Source organism: Lepisosteus platostomus, chromosome 25 (assembly GCF_059453375.1).
Source record: "Lepisosteus platostomus isolate fLepPlt1 chromosome 25, fLepPlt1.hap1, whole genome shotgun sequence".
NCBI lineage: Eukaryota > Metazoa > Chordata > Actinopteri > Semionotiformes > Lepisosteidae > Lepisosteus > Lepisosteus platostomus.
In genome coordinates, this window is record NC_142635.1 from 13,045,881 (window position 1) to 13,067,519 (window position 21,639).

General features: G+C 42.0%; 3 long non-coding RNA genes across 4 annotated transcripts; 2 read left to right on the forward strand and 1 right to left on the reverse strand.

Moving 5' to 3' along the window:
• LOC148641134 (uncharacterized) lies at nt 1-5,712 on the forward strand. The gene is made up of 3 exons (XR_015930175.1): nt 1-339; nt 1,101-3,193; nt 4,197-5,712. It is a non-coding gene; the product is annotated as an uncharacterized LOC148641134 (long non-coding RNA).
• A 710-nt stretch (nt 5,713-6,422) lies between these two features.
• On the forward strand, nt 6,423-10,496 carry LOC148641135 (uncharacterized). Of its 2 annotated transcripts, XR_015930174.1 has the most exons (6): nt 6,423-6,626; nt 6,750-6,853; nt 9,292-9,448; nt 9,588-9,639; nt 9,782-9,835; nt 10,254-10,496. It is a non-coding gene; the product is annotated as an uncharacterized LOC148641135 (long non-coding RNA). The 2 variants fall into 2 exon arrangements; XR_015930173.1 differs by lacking the exon at nt 6,423-6,626 and having other exon boundaries at nt 6,642-6,853.
• A 953-nt stretch (nt 10,497-11,449) lies between these two features.
• LOC148641136 (uncharacterized) lies at nt 11,450-13,325 on the reverse strand. Its single transcript, XR_015930099.1, has 4 exons — nt 13,171-13,325; nt 12,622-12,674; nt 12,440-12,490; nt 11,450-11,828 (listed from the first exon to the last, which is right to left on the reverse strand). It is a non-coding gene; the product is annotated as an uncharacterized LOC148641136 (long non-coding RNA).
• Between the last annotated feature and the right edge of the window lie 8,314 nt (nt 13,326-21,639).

Sequence of the window (21,639 nt, forward strand, 5' to 3'; positions counted from 1 at the left end):
TTAGCGCTGCCTTTGTGCCGTTGAAAGTAGCGTTTGTGCTGCTTTCGTTTCCGAATTTGTCCCCAATATCATACCGTAATCACAAGAGTTGCGGGTTTAGCCCTTAAAATCGCACATTAGCAAACACTTCCATGTTTTTTAAACAAGGCTTTGACTTCCACGTCTCAATGCAATGTGTAATTCAAGGGACGTTTAAAGATTGGACCCGTCTTTCGAGACACGTTTACAAATATTAGAATGAGTAATTTACTGTATTACAAGACCATTGTTGTACTATCTGTTTTATGCAAAGCAAATTCGGAAATGTGAAAAGGAACCAGAAAATGGGGACACTATGTAGTAAGTTGACCTTGAAAGTTTATAACACATCTGCAAAATAACATTGGAAACTCTTACTGACTCGCACTTGCAGAGATGAAGAGATGTATTGATGAAGTAATCTTTTTGAAACTTTAATTGACATTTACGATTTCTTTTATATTCAATCGAATTCCAAATACTTTATTTATTCACAGGGTTTCAGATAATCAATAGTAAAATGTTAGAAGTTAGTGTTAACCTTCCTTTCTCAGGTAGAGAATTAATATTGGGTATTGAAGTGATTTAAGATTTAAAATAACAAATCTGTATATGTATAAATGAATATATATAACCGTAATCAAATCGTTATATTTCTCTCTTAATCTGTTTCTGAAAGAGATTAAGGTATGCGGAAAGATTTACATGCTTTTCATATTGTTAAAGGAAGTTATTAAAGCAATTTTGTAATGTCGCTAGAAGGCTTCTGTAGGAACCTGCCATTTTGGTTCAAGTCCAGGCTGTGGCGTTTCTCTGAGCCAAGATGGCTTCTGAGCAGGAAGGCATGGAAGCAGGTGTACATTATTGAGCTACTGTAGACACACCAGGGCATTCCACATGAGGATTTTAGAGCTTTTGGGTAGGTTTCCATGGAATCAGCCAAGCCTCTGTCATTAATGAAGAGGCTTATAAAAGTGAAGCCTGGAAGGAAAACATTTAGATGGTGATTTGAGTTGGAGAGGAACACAAAACTTATTTTTCTTGTGAGTTGTATTGCTGATGTTTCTGTCGCTCTGGAGTAGTAGGTGGTGGTGAGAAGAACAAGATGTCAATGGCTTGGAAAATTCTACCAGAAGACTGTTACTACAGCCATCTGATCATCTATGGGACTGACAAGCTGTACTGTGGCTTGGGAACTCAGTAAGTGATGTCAAGTATGGGGTGCTCCATGTGCTGAGAAGGTGTGTGTGTCAGCTCATGGGTATGTCCTGATGGGGCAAGATGATGTTATGGAGTAAACTGCTATTGCAGAACACATGGTCAGTGATGCTGAGTTGAGACATTTAGGGTGTTGCATACAATGTAGACAAGGTGTTTAGTGTCTCAATATTGTAAAGAGATGAGTTAGTTCTTCTGTACTGCCACTGGAGACAGTCGAGTCTTAGTCATGGGACTGACACTACCTGCAAAACTGAGGCTTCATGGATCAATTCAAGGTATTAGCAGCACACTTGTGGAACTAATCTTTGCTGCAAGAGTCCCATACCAAGGGAATAGGTTCATAGGCCCTTAAAACTGTATACAAGGAGGAGCCCTGTTTTCTTTGAGATGCAGAAACTCAGCTTGACACTGCTGCACAGTCGGGAGATTCCAGATAAGGCACTGCTGTACTGGGCTCAGCTGTTTGTGGAATTTGAAGGTAGTCTGGATAATGGCTTTAGTTTAAGTGTTCCTGGTCAGGGTAGGATTGATCTTGGTATTGAACTGTTCTCCTGAGACAATAGCCAACTGTGCTGGGTCATGTAACATTTTTCCCTTCAAGAAAATGAAGAGTTGTTTTTGTTCCCTGTCTGGCACCCTGTTCACATGGGGAAGAAGGGAGCCCAGCCACTGAAGCTCTACAGCAGGAAAGGGATGTCCTCAACGCTGCATCTGTAAAGGGGAACAAATCTACAAGATGGCGATCCTCTGTCCTGTCCTTGACCCTGATCTTGTAATAACTGTATCGTGTCAGTGCAATAAAATGAAGGTGTCACTGGAAGTCTATTGTATACTGCCATTACCTTCTATGAACTGTCCTCTGGTGTTGTGGTACCACTGGAAAATCTCTGCTTTGAGCTGAAGCTCAGTGGGGGGACAGTACCTGATGGTATCTTCAGGGGTGGCTTTTCTTAGGCAACAGTGCCACCTGCAGGAAAATAGCTACAGTATAATTAACATGGATGTTAAATGGGGATTATGTACTGCTCAGTTTGTCGTGCACAAGTGCAATGAAATGCTTATTTGCACGTGTGCACCACTTAAAAATAAACAAAGCAATACCTAAAACCAGAACAGTAACAAAAAGTTAAATAACATCTAACTTCAGTGGTAGGATAGATACAGACAAATCAGGCCTTACACTAACCAAGAAGCTTTGGTCATGCACAGATTGAATATCCTGAGGCTTGCAACTGTAGATAAACGCTAGTATTGACAGGCAGCACTGGTTCATTGGCGCTGTCCCAGCTTGGCAGCTAGGGTGACAAGCTGGGAGCTGACGGGTTTTCCTGGGTGGAACTGGCCTGGTCCTGCCTCTGCTGTGCAGCTTCCTTCCTCAAAGGTGCAGAGTAGCTTAATTGGTATTTCTAAATTTTGTAAGGGCCCTGCCCTGCAATCCCACCCTGAACTGCCACAGGAACTTTCAATGCTTGGAAGATGCCTTTTCTGCAAAAGGCTAGACAAAAGTGGGGAGTCTCCATACTGCATCTTGGGGGGGAAGCACCTCAGTTTGGCTTTACTAGTCACTGTTTAACTAGCAGCAGTGGGGAAAGTTATGCTGTTCTGTAATATATTCACTGATGGGAGCTCCTAACCTTGCAGGGGCATCTACTTTTTGTTGCGAATCTCCATAATTTCACAATAGCTGGATGGTTAATCCGGGTCCTTAAATGCCCATCTAAGTTTAGAACCAGCTGAATCTCAGCTTCAACTTATACAGTTTTTTTTACCAAAGTGCAATGATAGGAGTACATCTATTTTATTAATGATGGTTAGAATTAATTTGTGTCTGCCAGATGGCAAAGTTACTATTCTTCCTAAGGTATTTTGTATAGTTCACACATGGCATTGTGGGAGGAAGCTAGAGGCAGGCTAAGTAAGTATGTGGTAATTTAACTAATACAGAATGCAGGGGGTTTTGCAAAATGTCACATATGTAGACATTTCTTGAAAATACTTAGTGTGAGATCAGAGCTGTACCTGAACATTTCAGAATCAAATAGTTTTATCTTCATGGTTAGAAGGATTTTGTCCCACTCTAGTCATTTCACCACTGCACAAAAGTGAAGTTCAAGATAGTCTTTTTTTTTTTGTAGGTTAATTTTTCATATTGGCAGGGTTTCATTTTATCCATCATGGAAGAGCAGCAGTACCTGGTGCAATGCACCAGCAGATCCTCTACCAGATAGAGAAATGAGAAATTAAAAATGTGAAACATTAACAAGCCCAGGATGTTGTTCTAGACAGGCACTTAGTAAGGACTCCAGGGTTAACACTGCTGCACTTTAATCGTTATGAACTTTGCTTAAACATCATCCAAATGATGGGATCTTTTACTGCATGTGATAATATTGAAGAGCACCACCAACAGGTTTCTCCCACTCCACATCACTTATAGTAACAGCCTAGATTTCCAGGTTCTGTACCAGTCCTAGTAAGGTTCAGACTTGCTTAATATAAGATCATACTACAAGGCTGTTCTCACAAGGCAGGATCTGCTTCTCGACTGAAGAGTTGAGGAGTTCTTATTGGACAAAGCTGCATTTGCTATTGGTCAGTTGTTCATATACTGAATACCTGTTTCTAATGGTCAATAAGAGAAGACATCTATTCAATTCCTATTGGCCGGGCGTGATAAGCTGAGCAGCCAATCGTATCATTAAAATAAATAGTGAATTAAAATGTGCAGGAATATGTCATGTTTAAGTTTGTACCCTGCAGAGGTTGTGTTAACTTCTTTTCACTTAGAGATTGTGTAATACATGCGATTTGACCAGGGGATGCCAAACTTTTGCATACAACTGTAAGTAAAAAGTATGTCATTTACAAACTATGAAATGTTTGAAAAGATTAAAAAATGCTTGCATTTTTAACCTAGTGCAGTTGTCAATTGAAAGAAACAGATTTAATGTTGTCAGCTATTGGCTTTGACATTCATGCAAAGCTGTAAAACTGTCACAGTCCACTATACCTGTTGTAGGGATAATGGTTTTGCCATTCATTCAGAATTGTAACAGTCCAGTAGACATGCTGTAGGGATGATACAGCCACCACACAAACACAAGACACAAAATGAAGAAAACCCAGATTCCTCCATATCTGGAATTTGAGCATACTGTAGCTTGACCAGGATATAGATTTATACCAAGAGTGTGCAAGTGAGGTGAGAGATTTAGGAATCCCCATATCTGTGACATTCTAATGGGAGGACTCTCACCAGTTTTAATCAAGAGTGTGTGCATTGTGGTTTATTTCAGACCTGAATTCTTCATTCTTCACAATGTAGGTAGGAGTGTCTGTGCAACATTTGACCACAGAAGGCAGAACAGAGGTACAGCAACATAGATCGCCGCAATGACGTCACTAGTGGAACAAGACACAGGTGTGCTCCTACCTGCAGGCCATATACATTGAACCCAGAGAAGACCGAGAGTAGAAGGTACAGGTCTTACTGAAGGCAAGCTGCACACAAACTACATCTGACTGTATTCGGTGAGTATGTGATGTTCCATTTGGAAAAGGACATAAAGAGAATGTGTTGGAAGCAAATATAGTATAAGATAGTAAAAGACAGACATTTTGATCTGACACCTTAAACTCACCAGATCTGGAACTCCTGTTTCTTTAAGACCTAGCTACCTGCCACAGGAGTTTGGGCAGGTGTTTGTAACTCTTGTGTATATTCTTCCTAATGCCAATTATAAAACTGCCTCCAAAATTTATTTATTATTAGATTCAAGACCTTGAGTTAATATCAACTGATGCCCCAAATTAATTCTGGGAGATTTTAATGGCTGGTTGCTTAAGCCTAATTAGGTATAATTTTGGGACCACTTTGTCAGAGCTGAAATCACTGGACTGCTTTAATTGGGTTGGGTTTGTCTGACAATTTGTTTTATCACAGTTATTTGAGCTCATAATATGCCTTTATCTACAGCAATATTAATCATAGACAATGATTAAACAATAGGCATTGTATTGATTATAATTTCCTGTGGTCTTCGGTCTGTCCCTCCCTGCTGCTGACACCCCATTCCTCAGAAAACCTGTCAATACTTGTTTTGATCTCTGAGAATTATATTAGTATCTGTAGTTAAACGTGTGTGTCTGTATGTACTGTGTACAATATACTGTAGGTGCTCTGGGTCAGTGAACAATTCAGCCTGGTGAAGCCCAGTAACGATCTGAGTAATATAGAGGGATGTTAGGCAGGTTGTTAACCTTTACTTGTGAGAAACAGACTGATTTTTATGCTTATTATAGTAATGTTCAATATCAATTGATTACATTTGAAATGGATGTGAAATGGTTACACAGAAGTTTTAGTTCTAAGTAGACTTGTCTCACAGAGAAATCTGTTTTCATATTTATTGATTTTATTTCCAGTGATTAATGATTGTATTTCTCAATTCTCAGCAGTGCTGATGATCACAGGCCTTTGCCGAGAGCTAGGAGGATTATGAGGACACCTGGGCAGTCAACACAGTCTGCAGCTTCACCTGTATAAGAGGTCACTCTTAACAGCAGTTTCTTACATCATTAACAGGGAGTCACGATGCAGGGTTTTCTCTTTCAGGGAAGTAAAAAAATATCACATTCTTAGTTTTTTTTAACAAATGTTGATATGAAAATGATTGAATTGTTAGGAAAACAACCATTTCATGTACATTAAACATTACTTCTTAAATTTGTTACTGACCGATAATGTTTGAAGAGCTCCTGAGTGCTTCTTCCTTTCATTTAAATAATAAATTGCCTCAAATCTTGCATCTGTCCTTAAAATGCCTATGTAAATGTGGAACAGTGTTCAGAGCTATATTGGTGCACAGCGGATTGTGAGTTTGTGTTACAGCACTGTCATGCTCTTTCAGAGGACAGTCCAATTGGTTCCTACAGTGTCGTGATCAGTTTTCCTCAGGAGGTGCTCAGCCCCAGGAAAGAACATTAAGACCCTGACTTGTTTGCATTTTCCTCTCCAATTTTTGATGCATTAAACATTTCTACACAAAGCACTTTACAAGTAACATTGCAGGCTCTTGTACCTTCCCAGTCTTCAGTTTCCCCAGGAGTGAAGTTAAGAGCAGGACTACACTCTGAACTGGATATGGCAGGAGTAGAGCTCAAAGCCAGAGCTCTTCTTCCACATCATTTTGATGGTAAGCAGCCTCCCTGTCTGCACCTACAAGTAACAGCTGTATTTTACAGCCGAGTTGCAGGAAAGAAACTCGGGCGGTAACTGCTACATTCATGACTGACAGGTACCCCTATACAACCTGCAGGGGAAAGGGAAACGCCTGTAGGCTCCTTAAAGGAATGAGCAGATCAGACGCGACGTGACCCCGCTGAAGGTACCCGACACAACCCCGATATTCACACAGCCTTTAAGAAACAATCCAAGGACACTAGTTTATTGCAAAAATTGAACAAGTAGAAAGAGCATATGAATAACTCGGCTGGCTGTTTTTATCCAGTATTGAACATCGCTCAGGCGGTCGGCAGTCTGGAGCCCCGGCAGAAGAAGCGCTGCTCTTTCAGGACACAGCCGGAGAGACGGTGGGTAACCTCGGACCGCAAGGTGATCCGGCTGCTTCTCTTCTACTGCTGCTGCTGCTGCTTGAAAACAGGAGAGAAAGCGTTTCACGTTTAAATACCTTTAGTTAACTTTCAGCCTCTCGCCATAACCTATACAAAGGTAGCACCACTTTATGAAGGCACAAATAAGCGGTGTTAAGCAGTCAGTACGGGGAAAAACAGGCTCCATTTCCCCGTGGTAAATTTTCCCCACCCTCGGTTTAAGGAGCTGTGGGCGCACTCCTAATACGATATTGCTTCTCCATATTGGTCCTGAGATTTCTCCTACAAGACGAGGCTTATCTTCAAGTTTATAGAGGGGCTCGATAAGCAAAGTGCAGACCAGCCGGATTCTCTCACCTTCGAATTCGCCGCTCATCTCCCCAGTTTCACGCTACACCGGAGCTCTGCGCTTCGGCCATCAGACGGTTGTAGAGGACAGGAAGGCTGGGGAGCTGGAGAGAAGAAACTGCATTAAATAAGAGCCCTGTCGAAACACGAGTAACGGACCTGACCAAGCATTACAAATATAGGTAGCAAGATTAAGGAGTAGCAAAAACGATACGTTGTAATTCGCCCCCCTGCTAGCGCTACGCAAGTTGTTGGTTTATTTTCAGTTCAGTGTTCTTTGAAAGCTCGAATGAACTTTCTAAAATCCAGCAGAGTTGCTTTCTTAATTACTTTGGAGATCAGATTACTTTTCTCTCATTTACTTTTGAACTATTCCTTTTCTAATAAAAAGCAACTTAGTCCGATATTATTTTCCTTCAGGTGCAAAACCCCTATATAAAGCTAAAGACACCATGCGCCTACCAGAACGTTTTTAAAGGAGACCAATTGACGGCTGATACGAGATGAATCACACCTGGCTTCTGGCTTTTAATTAATTAGAAACGTCTAAAACCCGGACTGGATTCTGGAGTTGGCCGTCTCCGCTTTGAAAATGGTCCTTCCCACGCAAATAATTTGGAGTACAATCCAACTCCACATTTTCAACTGAGCCGCTGATAAAGTAACTTTATTCAACTTTAATTGAACATTTAAGATTTGTTTTCAATTCAATTCAAAATACTTTATTCTTCCCCAGGGATTCAGTTGGTGAATAGTAAAAGGTTAGAAGTTAGCGTGATCCTTGCGTCAGAAACAGTTTCAGAATTCCCGTCTTTTAACAGTAAGAATTAAACTGCTACTGTCTGACAGTCAATCTCACCTGTGATTACTGTACTGTACATCACTCATTGACAGTGGTTCCTAATCACTGTACACTGTGTATATACCTGTTTATACCTGTGTACTCAATGAATAACACTATATAGAATCTTGATGACTTTTTTAATTAGTCAAAATAGTGCCGGACGTCTGATATTCATAGAAAACATTTTCTAACCACCTGCACTCTTTTAGCTTGACTACAGTAACTCTCTTATCTTGAATCTAAGCTACTCTTGAATAGTAGCTTATTATATATAATAAGAGTGATGTGATTATCCACTGATCGCAAAACTAGTTATTACATCCTTATCACTATTCTGTTTTCTATGCATACACTCGTTCCCATTTTATTTACGTGCATAGCTTTTGATTTTTTCATCTTTCACCTTAGGAACTAAACAGATATGGAACCTTGTCAAACGCCCATGGAAATATAAACAGATCATGTCGTGACAACTATTAGTATAAAGGAACTGGAGGGATACCGTACCCTAACACCAGCCGGGGCATAAAAACATTGAGAACAATTAAATCGTTCATGTAGTTTTCTAAAATGTTATCTTTAAAATAATTTCAGACATTTAAAAAAAAACATTCACATTTTACCCCCTCTGACTGAACAGGGGGAACCGCCTCGTCTCCTAAGTGTGACTTGGCTTAAGACTGAATAAGAGAGTTACATGGCCGGTCTTTAGCGTGGCCGGCCTGGTGGCTCCGTGGGCTAACCCATCGGGCACTTTCTAAAGTCCAGACAATTGGATCGACTCCCAGAGACGCTGGTGAGTTGAAGACGAGCCCCGAGCCTCCCCGTCAGTCTGAGATCTAAGCCCCGGGTGTAGCTCTCGTGCTGTTGGGGTGAGTTTGTGTAGGTGGCTGTTCTCTACCACGCCGGCCGTTTTGGGGGGTTCCATTTTCGGGGCCCTCCAAAACTGGGAAAATGGGGGGTTTAAGTCCTTTATGAATGAATAGTAATGAACTGAATTCTAAAAAGCAGCCCCTTATACCACTGAGACACCTGCAGGACGGGTGTGGCACTAGCAGTGAAAGAGAGGTGCAGTCCTAACTAGGAGCGGCAGGGGTCCCTATCCAGCACATTCCTCTTGATTCGGTCAGCTGGCCGCAAGCTAGAAGTTCGTAAGGGAGTGTTACTGTTTTAGGTTTTCTGAAAATCCTTAGCCGACAAATGCTTTATGTATGATCTGGTGAGTTGAAGCTTCTATGTATCTCCAGTAACGTCAGTGTTGAAGCCCTTTTAACAGAATCCGCAGCTGTCCGTCAGGACCGGAGCCCGCCTCCAGAGTGACCTTCCTCAGCGGACACGCCCCGTCCACCTGTTCCACAGGTGCGCTCGGCAAGATGGCGGCGGGACGAGCTTGTGCGGCTCGAGGTGCGTTTGCGTTTTATTTTGAATTTTCTTATTTTAAGTGCAAAAAACCAAATGTAACTTTGGGGAAATCAAGATGAACGTGTTTTGTTGTTGCTACTGTTGTTAATTGTATTTGTTTTCTCTTTTCTTTGTGTTTTAGGACGCCGAAATGAGTGTCCTGTCCGTTGGAGCGTGCTCTCGAAGTTTGAAAAGTTTGTATAAAGTATCTTATACTATCATTCATTGAAATTACATTGGATGTTTCTGAGGCTGTAGTTTTTCTTCTTCTTTTTAAAGTCCTTAGCTGTGTAATGTCCTTTTGCCGATTGGGGCGTTAGCTTTTCATTTCCCCAGGTGCCAAAGGGATTTCAAGAACGGGATACAAGTTATGAAAAGTGTTTTTTAACGGTAAGTTATATTCCTACCTTCCGCTATACTATTAATATTTGTGTAACTTGTTAAGACGACACGTTTTGCCTTCCTTTTCACACAATTGTGGAACAGGTATATATTAACTACATTGCTGCTTTTCGTTTCGTTGTGCTTTTGTTGAACGGAAAAAGCAAACTCTTATGGCGCTGGTTCTTCAACGGAATTGAATTCTCATGTGGCTGAACGTATGTTCTGGAGTTTTTTGGAGCAGCGGGACAGGGATCTATCTTTGCTTTCTCATTTAATCTGTTGTTTTCTCATTGCATTTCATCGTGTTTGTGTTTCTTTATTCAAACACCATGTTTAAAAGTTTAATTTTTATTTAGCACATCAAGTGTATCCATTCTGCAACGCCCGTATTTTGTTAACTTGGTGTTTTTTCTTTTGCCTTCAGTTCTGCGGCTCCTGATCCTCAGCGCTCCGTCGATCTCGTCTCCACTCCAGCAGCTCGTGCGTTGGCAAGTTATTGTTGACAGTGTGCTTTTCTTTAAATTTTATTTTTGACAACAGTGACTGTAATGTACCGATTCAGTGTTGTATCTTGACTTTAATGTCGTTATGTTGTTAAACTGTTTCCTGTTGACTGCTGCTACTGTATGTGCTGTGCATTCTGAAATAAAAAAAACGTTGCTTTGCATTTTCTGAATTGTCTGCTATTTTTTCAAGGTGTGTTGGAAGGGTTTGCTCTGGGATGGTGTCTCACTGCTGTAAGTTTTTGGCTGCAAAATCTGGAGAGAGCACAAACAGTTTCCGAGAAACGATGCGATGGGTTGTTTTGTCCTTTGCGCCACGGCCGCAAGGGGACACCCTATCGCATCGTGACTTGGAAACTGCGGGGGCTACCCCCTTTTTAAGTCGCTCCAGATTTTCCCGCCTTTTTAGATAGTCTCTGGGGGGTTAGGGTCCCTAGGAGGGAGCCGAGGTACAGCCCCTAGGGGAGGAGAAGGGAGGGAAGCTCTAGCCAAGCCCCCTCACTCCCAGCTGAGAGGAAGGCGGGCTGGAGGTGGCTTTGGCCCGAGAGAGAGGAGGCACCCAGGGCGGACTCAGCCTATCAGTCACAGCTTGCAACCAACAGACCTCTAACTAAGTCCACACCAGGAGACCTGCCTCGCTGCAGGGACCTCGGCCATCACCAACCTGCCTTCCCCTCCTGCTGGGAGTGAGTGGGCTTGGCTAGAGCTGCAGTCAATCACCCAGCCCCTCTCTCCAAAAAGAGGAGTAGACGGGGCTGGGTTTGATTGATGGGAGAAGACCACGCCCTGAAAGAGCCCCGGTATATACTAAGTTTTTTGGCGGGAAAATCTGGACAGACTTAACAAGGGGGTAGCCTCTGCAGTTTCCAAGTCACAAAGCGATAGGGTGTCCCCTTGCGGTCAGTGACGACAAGGAAAAAACAGCCCTTCGCATTGCTTCTCGGAAACTGTTAGTAAAGTCTCTCCGCCAAAAAACTCACCAACACCGGGGTTTTTCAGGACCAAGGGTGTACAGAAATCTGCATGAGAACAGAAACAACAAAACACATCAAACTCCAATCAACAATTTATTGAGACAATTTGTATGAAAATTGCATACAAAAAAAAGCATTCCAGTACGAGCCATGGACACATTCGAAGTGAAAATTAACACCTTTTAAATGACAAAGCGTCAAAGCAAGGCTATATTAACACTAAAGAGTTTTTACAAGTAAGCAGAGTACAAAAACATTAGGATGCAACATTAAACAACTCATTCCATTACATACGATAGATGCACAGGATCTGAAGTGAAAAGTAACATGGATTTAAATTACAAAGTGTCAAAGCACGGATACATTCACGCTAAAAGCTTTTACAAATAAACAGTGTACAAAAAGAATTGCACGCAACTACAGTACACGGAAAAGCACAGAAACATACGACACGTTACTGTTACTGTTTTTCCAAGGGATCTGTCGAGGCAGCGACCAGAATGAAGACTGGAACTTCGTTTCCTGCAAAACAACAGAAATCAGTATTAGCGGTGCTTTCTCGAAATTATCTCAGCTAGTAAGATTGAGTTAACTGAAATGACCCGAAGGTGAAAGCGTTGATTTACAGTTGGAATATAGCGCTTAGCCTGGTAAAGAACATTAACCGGTATTGAAGCAGTCGGGTTTGCATTTAAAGTGCTGTGTCTGCGGTATTATAACACAACCACTAAATCTTAGATTTATCGATTAGATAGAAACTATCACATTCTAACGAGTTTTTTTACGATTTCTATTTTGATTACCGTATTCTTTTTTTCTGAAGCAGCTTAGTTAACACTAGAACAAGTAATTCAAATCTTTATAGGCCCCGTTGCGATGCAATTTGGAAGCCAAAACGTTTTTTTACGAATCTGTATTATGCGCATCGAAAAAGCTAAAATGATCGCAGTTTTGAAAAAAAAAAAGAAAAAACAGCAGACCTACAGTGCTATTGGGTCAAAACCATTTCTTCCGTGGACAAATCTTTTTTTAAACAAGGTGCACCAAGTTTTTCAACAACACTTTTTGGTAATTGTAGTATATACTATATTTTAATATGATACGTGTAGACGTTTAAAAAGGTTTATACTTACATTGATGATTCCAGCAGCTGAGCCAAGCTTGTCCTGCCCGAACACACCAAACTGGAAACACAAAAATATATATTTAGAAGATAATTTAGAGATGATTTCAACAAAGGTTTCACCAGGGCAGATAGCGCAGAGTATATTTCAATAAGATACGGGGAAAAAGTGAATACAATGTTTATACTTACGTTTATACTCCCATTATTAAGTGCGAATCGAGTCCTGCTCGAACACACTAAACCTGAAAATACAAAAACAGCGTAATTGAGAATTTAAAGACCATTTAAACTAATAAGTATTCGTTGCAAGCGAAATGTTACCATGAATATAAGAACATAACCACATCTTGCTCTGGAAAATAATTAAAACAATCTTTACAATATAGGTAGCCTACTTTCTTTTTGGAGAAATAGACACGCTTGATTTAGTGAGCAAAGTTCACGGATTGTTTGATAAAGAAAGATAAATAAACGTACGGAAAAAGGACATTACTCTCAATACAGCGCTGTTTTTACTGCTACAACAGAGCTTTACTTCGATGTAAAAGTAATACACGTTATCTGTGCAACACAGTTGGTTTGTTAAAATAAGAGAAAAGCCATACGTTAAAAATTGTTCCTTAGCCCCCCTTTCTCCTGCGCGGTTTAGACTACGTAATTTATTGAGTTCAGTTTTATCTACATTCAAATAAAGGAAAAATAAAATAATAATCGCAAAAAGCCGCGGAACAAACTCACCCAGCTCCCCTCTCTCCCGCAGAACCTGGCGGACAGGTGAGCGGGGCGTGGCCTACGGAGGATGTCATGCGAGTGGGCGTGGCTACAGGCTGACGGCGCCGGTCGCTTTTTTTCCTCCGCCTGAAAACTCGCGGAAGAAATCGAGCGTGTTTTCAGAAGCCCCCTCTGAGTTACAAAGTTTCAAAATCCTTTTTTTTCCCCCCCAAAGGCTATCAGGGTAATCACAGTTAGTACATTTAATCCTTATTAGTATGTAAGGGTCACAGGAATGTAAATGAAAAGAATGTAGAAATATGTAGGTGAGCTGTGGGGTCTAAAGGTCTTCTTAGCAGGACAGTTATTGTTCTATAACCTGATTTTTCTTAATGCTGCACGAAAAAGTCAGATTTTTCATCTGTGAACGTCATCATGCACTCAGTTTACTGTGTAGTTTACTACTTTTGCACTGATTAGACATGCCACCGATGTGTTCATTTAAGAAGTTACAATACATGAGAAAGTTCAAAGGTGAGGACAGTTTTTGATATGGCCCCTTTGGTTACTGGTATCAGTTTGATTCGATAATCTTACGCAGCCACTGATTGTTGGTTTCAACAAAATGGCTGTGTCGCAGTGCCATTCTCCCACAACGTTTAAAAGCAGTGCCCCACAACATTCTTTCACATTTCCCTTGGTCCATGTCAAAGCAGTTCACACTGTATCAGTTGTAACTGATTGAATTAACAGGACGTTCTGAACTAATTTGCATCAGTTTCAACACTTGTGTAATGTACTGAAGTACATATTACATTCAAATCAATTCGAATTTCTCAACCACAGTGCAACCTTTAATCCTGAACAAATTTTAAACTTTAATCCTTACCCTAAGCATTATATGTGGATAAAAGATCAGGAAAGCTTGAGTTTACAAAGGAGGAGGTGGTGGAACATTTGTAAGAACATACAGTGACCCCAGACTACATGGCTACACTCGATAACGCAAATTAACTCACCATTCCTTTTGAAGAGTGGGAACCTACCTGGTGGGAGATGAACAATTTCCTGAAAAGGTCCAGAGCAGGATCAGTGTCAGAGCCAGAGGACCACAGACACTGCGAGAGACTCAGGCGGAGACTCCGGAAGCTGTTGAAAGAGGCAGAGAGGAAGAACTACCTCAAAGAAAGCCGACTGTTTGCCGAGAGATGCTTCAGGGCTGAAAGAGGACTCAATGAATCTCAAGCAATTCCATAACTTTTCACTTCTTAGTGCAGAAATTAAAATTTGTTTCAGAATCACAGTAAGCAGGTTGAACAGGTTCATGTTGAACAACAATTCTATTGATACATCTGTGCAAAGGGATGGCATTTCAGTAGTGTCCGGCTCTCTGAAACATGCTAGAATTATTTCTAAGATTGCAGGAAATGCAAAGCAGTCCGGTGGTTAGATCTAGCTAATGCCTATGGAATTAAACTGTATCTCACAATATGAATACTTTGGATACATTCTACTAGCTGCAGAATTCATATTCACCCCCAAATCATATGAAAACACCTGCTTCCTCTGCAACAGTCACCTCAACACCTGCGCAGGAGTGTGGCTGGGTGCTGGGTGCTGTCAGCAGGCGAGCGGCAGAAACCGTCAACATCTCATCACAAAAGAGGATATGAAGTAGAGAAAAAAGGTGTAAAATAACACTTCAAGTAATGATGGTCATCTTTATTAACTGTTTCACCAGGTGCAGAAGTTATTGGATAGTCTCAAAGCCTCCTCAGACTCCTGTTCTCTCTTAAGGTGTCCTGTTAGTCTGGAAGCTGATGTCTCCCCACAAACAGACTCCACAGACAAAGCAGTTTTGTTCAGTGTAGATTCTTCCTGTTGCTTATTTGTATTCCTCGTGAGCAGTGCTGCCTTGAGGTGAATAAACAACTTGAATGGTCAGTGTTCGTGTGTTTTCAGTTGTATATAAAAGTGTGTCACAGGCTCACTTTTTATTAGTGGCTTGAACATGAAATGCAATGTAGGATACTTTTTTAAATGTCAAAGTATTATGTGACCAATGTACGAAAGACCCTCTGAATGAGTTGTTAACCTGTTATTTGATGTTGTAATTGATGAACACATCAATTTCCCTTCGGGACCAATGAAGTCTTATCTATTATTTGCAATTTAAAAATCTGTTAGATGGTGACATTCAGATGTACAACCACCTGGTGGCGTCAGAGCTACATGTCTATGAAGTGCTGTTTCAAAGCACTCAGAATTTTTAAATGAGCAGAAGATATATTATTAAACATAACATCACTTTTAGCCTTTGTTCTTGCATTCGATAGTAAAAACGTCTTGCTGCAGATACTCAGTCTTTTTTTGTAGTACTTCCCTACAACATCTTGCACACTTGCTCAATTTAAAGCATTTTATTGAGATGGGAAAAATAATAGGAGAGTCAAATTGAAAAAGCTTTAAATTTAGAACATTGTTTTCAGAACACTTCAGAACATTGTGCCTGTGGAAAATATTGGGGAATTGCACAAACTATGACCTTCAAGTGCATAATTCATTTAAAGCAAAATAATCACATTGATCATAACTACTAGTTAAACATTTTCAAGGTTGTAGCTCAAAAAAATGTTTAATTACTACATATATAGTGGAAATATTATTGGAAGGAAAGTAACTGTTTCAGCCATTATCTGAAGTGATTTGGAAAATCAGTGATTGTGAGAGGAAGAGACAAAAAGACTTCCAGATTGCAGCCAGCGAGCGAGTAATCAGACAACAGTTCCAGGTGAAGAGTCCACAGACTGACACACTACCCAGGTATGAATGAGTGTCAATGGGTTGTTGCACTAAATTGGCTGCTTCCTGCCCACTATTAACTGAACCTTCACTGCCGCAGAGCAGAACAGTTTGTTTAGACATATTTCACATACTCTTGCAGGAAACTGCCTGTCACACGTGTGTGCATTGATCGATCGGGATCAGCGATCTGTCACTTTCCACGCTTTATTTTAAGGCCCTTATCAATTTTAACTCACTCTCACTCTACAGTTTTGTTGGTGTTTGTATTGCTCTTTCCGTGCTTTATCCTGTATTGATTCCTGTGCCGGAACTCTTCTGTACAATTGTCAAACACACTACTTCTAGCTCCAGCTAATTGTATATTCAATACATCTCCTATACGCAAACACGTAATAAGATCACTAATCTGCTCTGCATTCTGAACTTGGTGGAAAAGCCCCTGTTGCTCTACTGTTCCTACAGCCGCAGTCCAGTGTAGAGATCGGAAGCCAGTTTACTTACTGTCTCAAGGTCACGGGGACCCTCTCTGCTGTGGCAATAGGAATGTCTCTCCTCTGTCTGCTGAAGGTCCGCTCTGCTCCAGTGGTGCTCAGTCTCTGACAGCCTGCCCGTCCCCACTTCTCACTGTGTGCATTACCCTCCAGCAGTGCACTGACCACTTTGGTCTATAACTGTATCTAGACATCATCCTGCTTCCACTTGCCCTCCTGTGACCTGCCTCCATCACCCCCTCTGTAGCAGGCTGCCCTGATTCATGACTCATGACAATGTGTCTGTCACTACAGGCTTCCAAAACAGGACCCAGACTCTTGATTGTAAACAGCTGCACCTGCAGACACTAATTGTTTGATTAACTGATTGGAATGGGAGGATTCTCACATTGGATTTAGTTGTATAAAAGGGTGTGTCAGCGCCTCAGGGAGCAGTAGTAGGAGGATGGCTCTGGATGAACTGGTGCTGGTGGGGTTAGTAGCTGTTTAACTAGCTTTCTTTGTGGGTAAGCTTGTGGCTTTTTTTTTTGGTTTTGGATTTCTGATTGTGAATTTTATTTGTAGAGTGGATGTGTTCCACAGGAATCTGCATGACCAGCACCAGGATCCTCTCTCTGCATATGATGGATAGTGCCTCTAGTGGTAATGGGAGGTACTACTCTGGACAGTCTGAGCCTGGATCCCTCTGACTGGACAGCTAAGTAATGGAGGCTCAGGAGAGGAAGTCAGCCCTGAAGCAGAGACCCACCAGTGTGATGGAACTCAACATGTGTTGGCAGGCACTGAACTTGCTGAGAGGTAGAGATGGGGAGCCCTGCAGGTGAGTGCATGGCTGTGACCCACTCTAGTGCTGGTGAGGATTGTTCTACAACCTGGAGTGAAGTTACTGGCACTCTAGACCAGACTGGGTCTAGCCTGCAGGACCCTGACCTTGGGTCCTGCCCAGAGTAGGAGGGTCAGGATCAGCAAGGCCTGGGGTCTCCAGCCCTGGGAAAGGAAGAAGAGCTTTCTGAGGAAGGAGTCTGCTGTGAGCTGGGTGCCCCCCTGTGAACTGGGGTGCCTAAACCACAGAGTCTGTGGATCCTGCTCTAGCACCTCTGGAGAAGGATGCCCTCTGCTGGGCTGGCAGTCATTACCTTTTTCTGGCCAAGGAAAGGGAGGGCCCAGATTGCCCAGGGAAGAGATCACACCCACCTTCATGGTGTTTCTACAAAGATCAGGAGCCTGGTCTGTCTGGACTCTTATGATGCCAGTCTGTAACTAAATGTAGTCTTTTCCCCAGAATAGCACTTTTAAATGCTTTATTGTCCCTTATATGATCACTTTCAACAGGATTGTTACTTCCCTACCTCTGCAGGATTTTTTTTTTTTTCTTGATATGGCTGCCTCATGGCACAACATAGCCTGTCATGGAAGTGTGATAAATACTGTGGTTTATATTGCTTTAATAAATACTAAATGTTAAAGTTTCAATCTGCTTTTCTTAAATACAAAATGGCTTCAGCTGTTGCCTTGTCATCAAACAAGTCTCTCTCTAAAATCTGCAGCAGTGTATTCTATTTCACATGACTTGAGCATGTTGCAGAGTGACTACTGACACATCGAACCTCAATAGTTTATTGGGTTTAAATGTTGTGTAGACATAGGTGATAATTATATGCTGGAAAAAGAAGTTTAGCATTCAAATGCTAAACTGTGTCTTGGACTAGAAAGGGTACAAAATTGCACATTAAATGAGCAACAGTCTTGAATTGTTAGTTAACCAGAAAGATTCTTAATTATGATTGCTTCCTGTGCTAAATCCGGCCTCTTTCCTTGAATTTTGAGTAAATGTGAATGAAAGGATGACGGAAAACATTTCTTTACCAGCGATGAGATGAACTCTTCATTATCACCTACAGCACCTGGCTCACAGCTGAGTAGCTTGCCCTGTTTTCCAGGTTTCTTTCTGGTGGTACCTGATGGCTTGAAAAGGATAAGAGGCTACAAGTAAATTACGCAGACAAAAACAAAATGGAGAGTTTCAGGTTGAGAAGAACACAGCTGGTCCTTCACACAGATTCGTAACCGTACATCAAGGCAGAGGGCAGACAGTAGCACCTCTGACATGTCCTTCTGCAGCAGATCGGGCACTTTTTTCCCTTCTGCATTAGCCCATCTGACACGCCTTCATACAAGCATCCTTAGAAAACATCCCTGTACAGAAACGGCCTCAGATACCACCAATTCCAAGTAATATTTCTAAAGGTGATCTTCGATCAGTAGAATGTAAATCACAGAAACATACTTTTGTGGTTTTAGACAGGATTTGATCTCTGGGTTAAAAGCTAAAAATGCATTCATTGTGTCAGTTTGCTCCGGGCTGTCATGAATTATGAGGAACTGGATACCCTTGAAGTGGGTTCTCACTGGTTTTTATTGGAAGAGGACGCTCTCCTACTGTTTGAATGAGGGCTTTAAAGTGCCGGGATGGGAGTTCAGGATTTTGATCAGAAGCCCTGCCAAAGAGAATCACTAACCTTCGGGCACAACCCTACTTGTCACTCCTTGCCCACAGAATAAAGGGCAGACACAGATCCAAAATGTTCTCCTCAGGAGGAGTCCTCTGCTGGAGGAAGAATCTACCCCCCTTCCCTGCACAAGGACACAGGAGAAGGAGCAGGAGCACAAAGCAGCAAACTGCATTGAATTGGAATGTGTGCTGAACTAGGGGGCACCTCCTGGACACCACAGTCCCAGGACACACTGAGACAGGACTGGCAAGTGTCCCAATCAGTATTATCGTGATCACCATCTTAGAGTAAAGGACACTTTCAGGAGCTTGACTCACTTGCTGAAATGCTAGACTAGAGAGAAAGCCAATCTTTTGCTCCTGCAAGACTAGGTTCAGTGGATGTAAAGTGCCACACCACCCTCACCCACAATGGCTCAAGTGAGGAGAGCTTGTTTTATACTTAAGCATTTTCATATCAGTTTTATTAGAGGGAGAAACTGTCAACCAAGAGGTAGCAGACAATCCTTCTACATCATCACACAGTGTTTGACAGCACAGAGCTGAACTGAAAGGAGTGGCAGTCAATGGCTCTGGGGCCTATTTCATAGTGTATTCATTAAAACTTCATTAGCAACTCTGACACTGCTGTTAGTGTGGTAGTGGTCAAAATCAGTCTGTAGACACAGATAGAGGGCTTTGGTTGTCACTCTAATTTGGGGTATTTATCCAGCCAGCAAAGTATGTGGTTCTTACAAAATCACAGTTAAATACTATACTCTAGATTTTGTATGTAGCTTAGGGCCAAGTAGGAACACTTCTTATATTGTTTCTGTAACAACACAGGAGCTTAGCCTATAATGATCTGTGCTCATTACACAATACACCCACTGAACAGAGCCTTCATTTTCAAAGCAGGCCCATTTCCCATCAGCATGACCCATTACAACCAGAAACAGAAAACAAGCCCTCAGCACTTTTTCTCAAGACTCGAGTAACTGGCTGAGAAAATGCGCTGTAATGAAAATGAAACGTTTGAAAGTGAATTTTTCAAAGGAGCAGGGGAGCACCCCTGCTGGTTAGATTTCCCCTATAAAATAGTTATGAGGGGTGGGCAGAGGACGCAGGGCGATGCCTAACTTATCCCACATGCGGTCTGGAAGGGCAGCCTGTCCACCTCTCATCCCTCAGTCCTCAGGGTCCTTACACTGAGCTGTACATCCCACAATCATAAACAGCCTTCACCTTTGCCCCCTCTCCTTCCCTGTAATGAAACAGCCGATGCCACATGACGCCTGCCTCTCTGGAAACACCACTGACTGCTTTCATTCTCCGTCTCTTAAGCGAGCTTCTCTTTTCTTCAGACCACAGAGGCCTGAGACGAGGCCTGTCAAATTTCTTGTGCTTCCCACTGTCTCCTTCTCAAGTTTCTGTTTTTATTTTGATATTCCTTTCTCTTGTGACTTCAGGTCAAAGGACCAGGAATTAGAGCAAAATGTTCACATGTGCTATCTCAATAATTATCTTAATAACAGTTTAGCATGTTTACACCAAGATAAAAGCAGAGTGATCCTTAAACACATTGGAAAAAGGGGAGAGCAAAGGATCATGGCTTTCTACGAACAATAAAAGCTGTAGCAGAGTTCATGCATGTTAAAGGCAAGAGCAGTGTAAAAATACTGACATAAACATACACAAGGGTGAACTTGGATTAAAATGTTTCTTTTGTGAAGAAGAACAAATGGAAATAGGGACACTATCCAGATTCCTAGTGTGGCAAGCCGGCAAGCCTTCTACCGGGAATAGAGATTCACACTGCCACGGGTATGACTTCCTTCTGGGAAAGTTGGAAAAGTTAAAGGATAACAAAAAAGGAACATTAAGAAATGCCAACTGGCATTAAGAAGGCTCATCCAAATCCATCCATTTTGTAACTGATTTATCCCGTACAGGATTGAGGGGGAGCCAGAGCCTATCCTTACAAGAAACAGGCACACAAGGCAATACACACCCTGGAGGGGACACCAGTCCATCACAGGGAACACACAGGCATAGACACTCACTCCAGGGCCAATTTTGTACCCAGAAGCCAATTCACCTAAAGGTGCTATGTGTTTTTGGACCATGTGAGGAAACTGGTTTTTGGACCATGTGAGGAAACTGGTCCGCCCAAATGGAGACCCAAGCGAGCATGGGGAGAACACACAAACTCCGCACAGACAGCACCCCAGGGTCTGGAACTGCACCCAGGGCCCCAGAGCTGTGAGGCAGCAATGCTATGCACTGCACCACTGTACTACTCTTCACCCAGACCACGTTTGTTTATAGAGCTTAATCTCTGTGTTTTGAGCTCTAGAAAATATTTGAAGGTGAATGCTTGAGGTTAGCCAAGAGAACAGCACTCCGCACCTAGAATTCTTCCAGTTCTGAAGCCAGAGGTGTTTGTTCTTGGAGGGATATAAACGAACCTGTCTTCTCTGGCATCTACCCAGTCATCTTTTCTTAATCTTTCCAGGCTTTTTGGCACCTCTCTTTCTATCGGACTCTTTTTTTATATTTATATATCGCCTGCATTTCATGGCAGAAGTTCCACTTCAGTTTTTTTCCCTGGACTTTTTCTGTGTTCAGTTTTCGGCACTAAAGGAATCCTTTGCTCCCCTCCCTCCCCCCTATCCTTCCTCTCTCGCCCTCCCTCTTTCTAATTGGCCC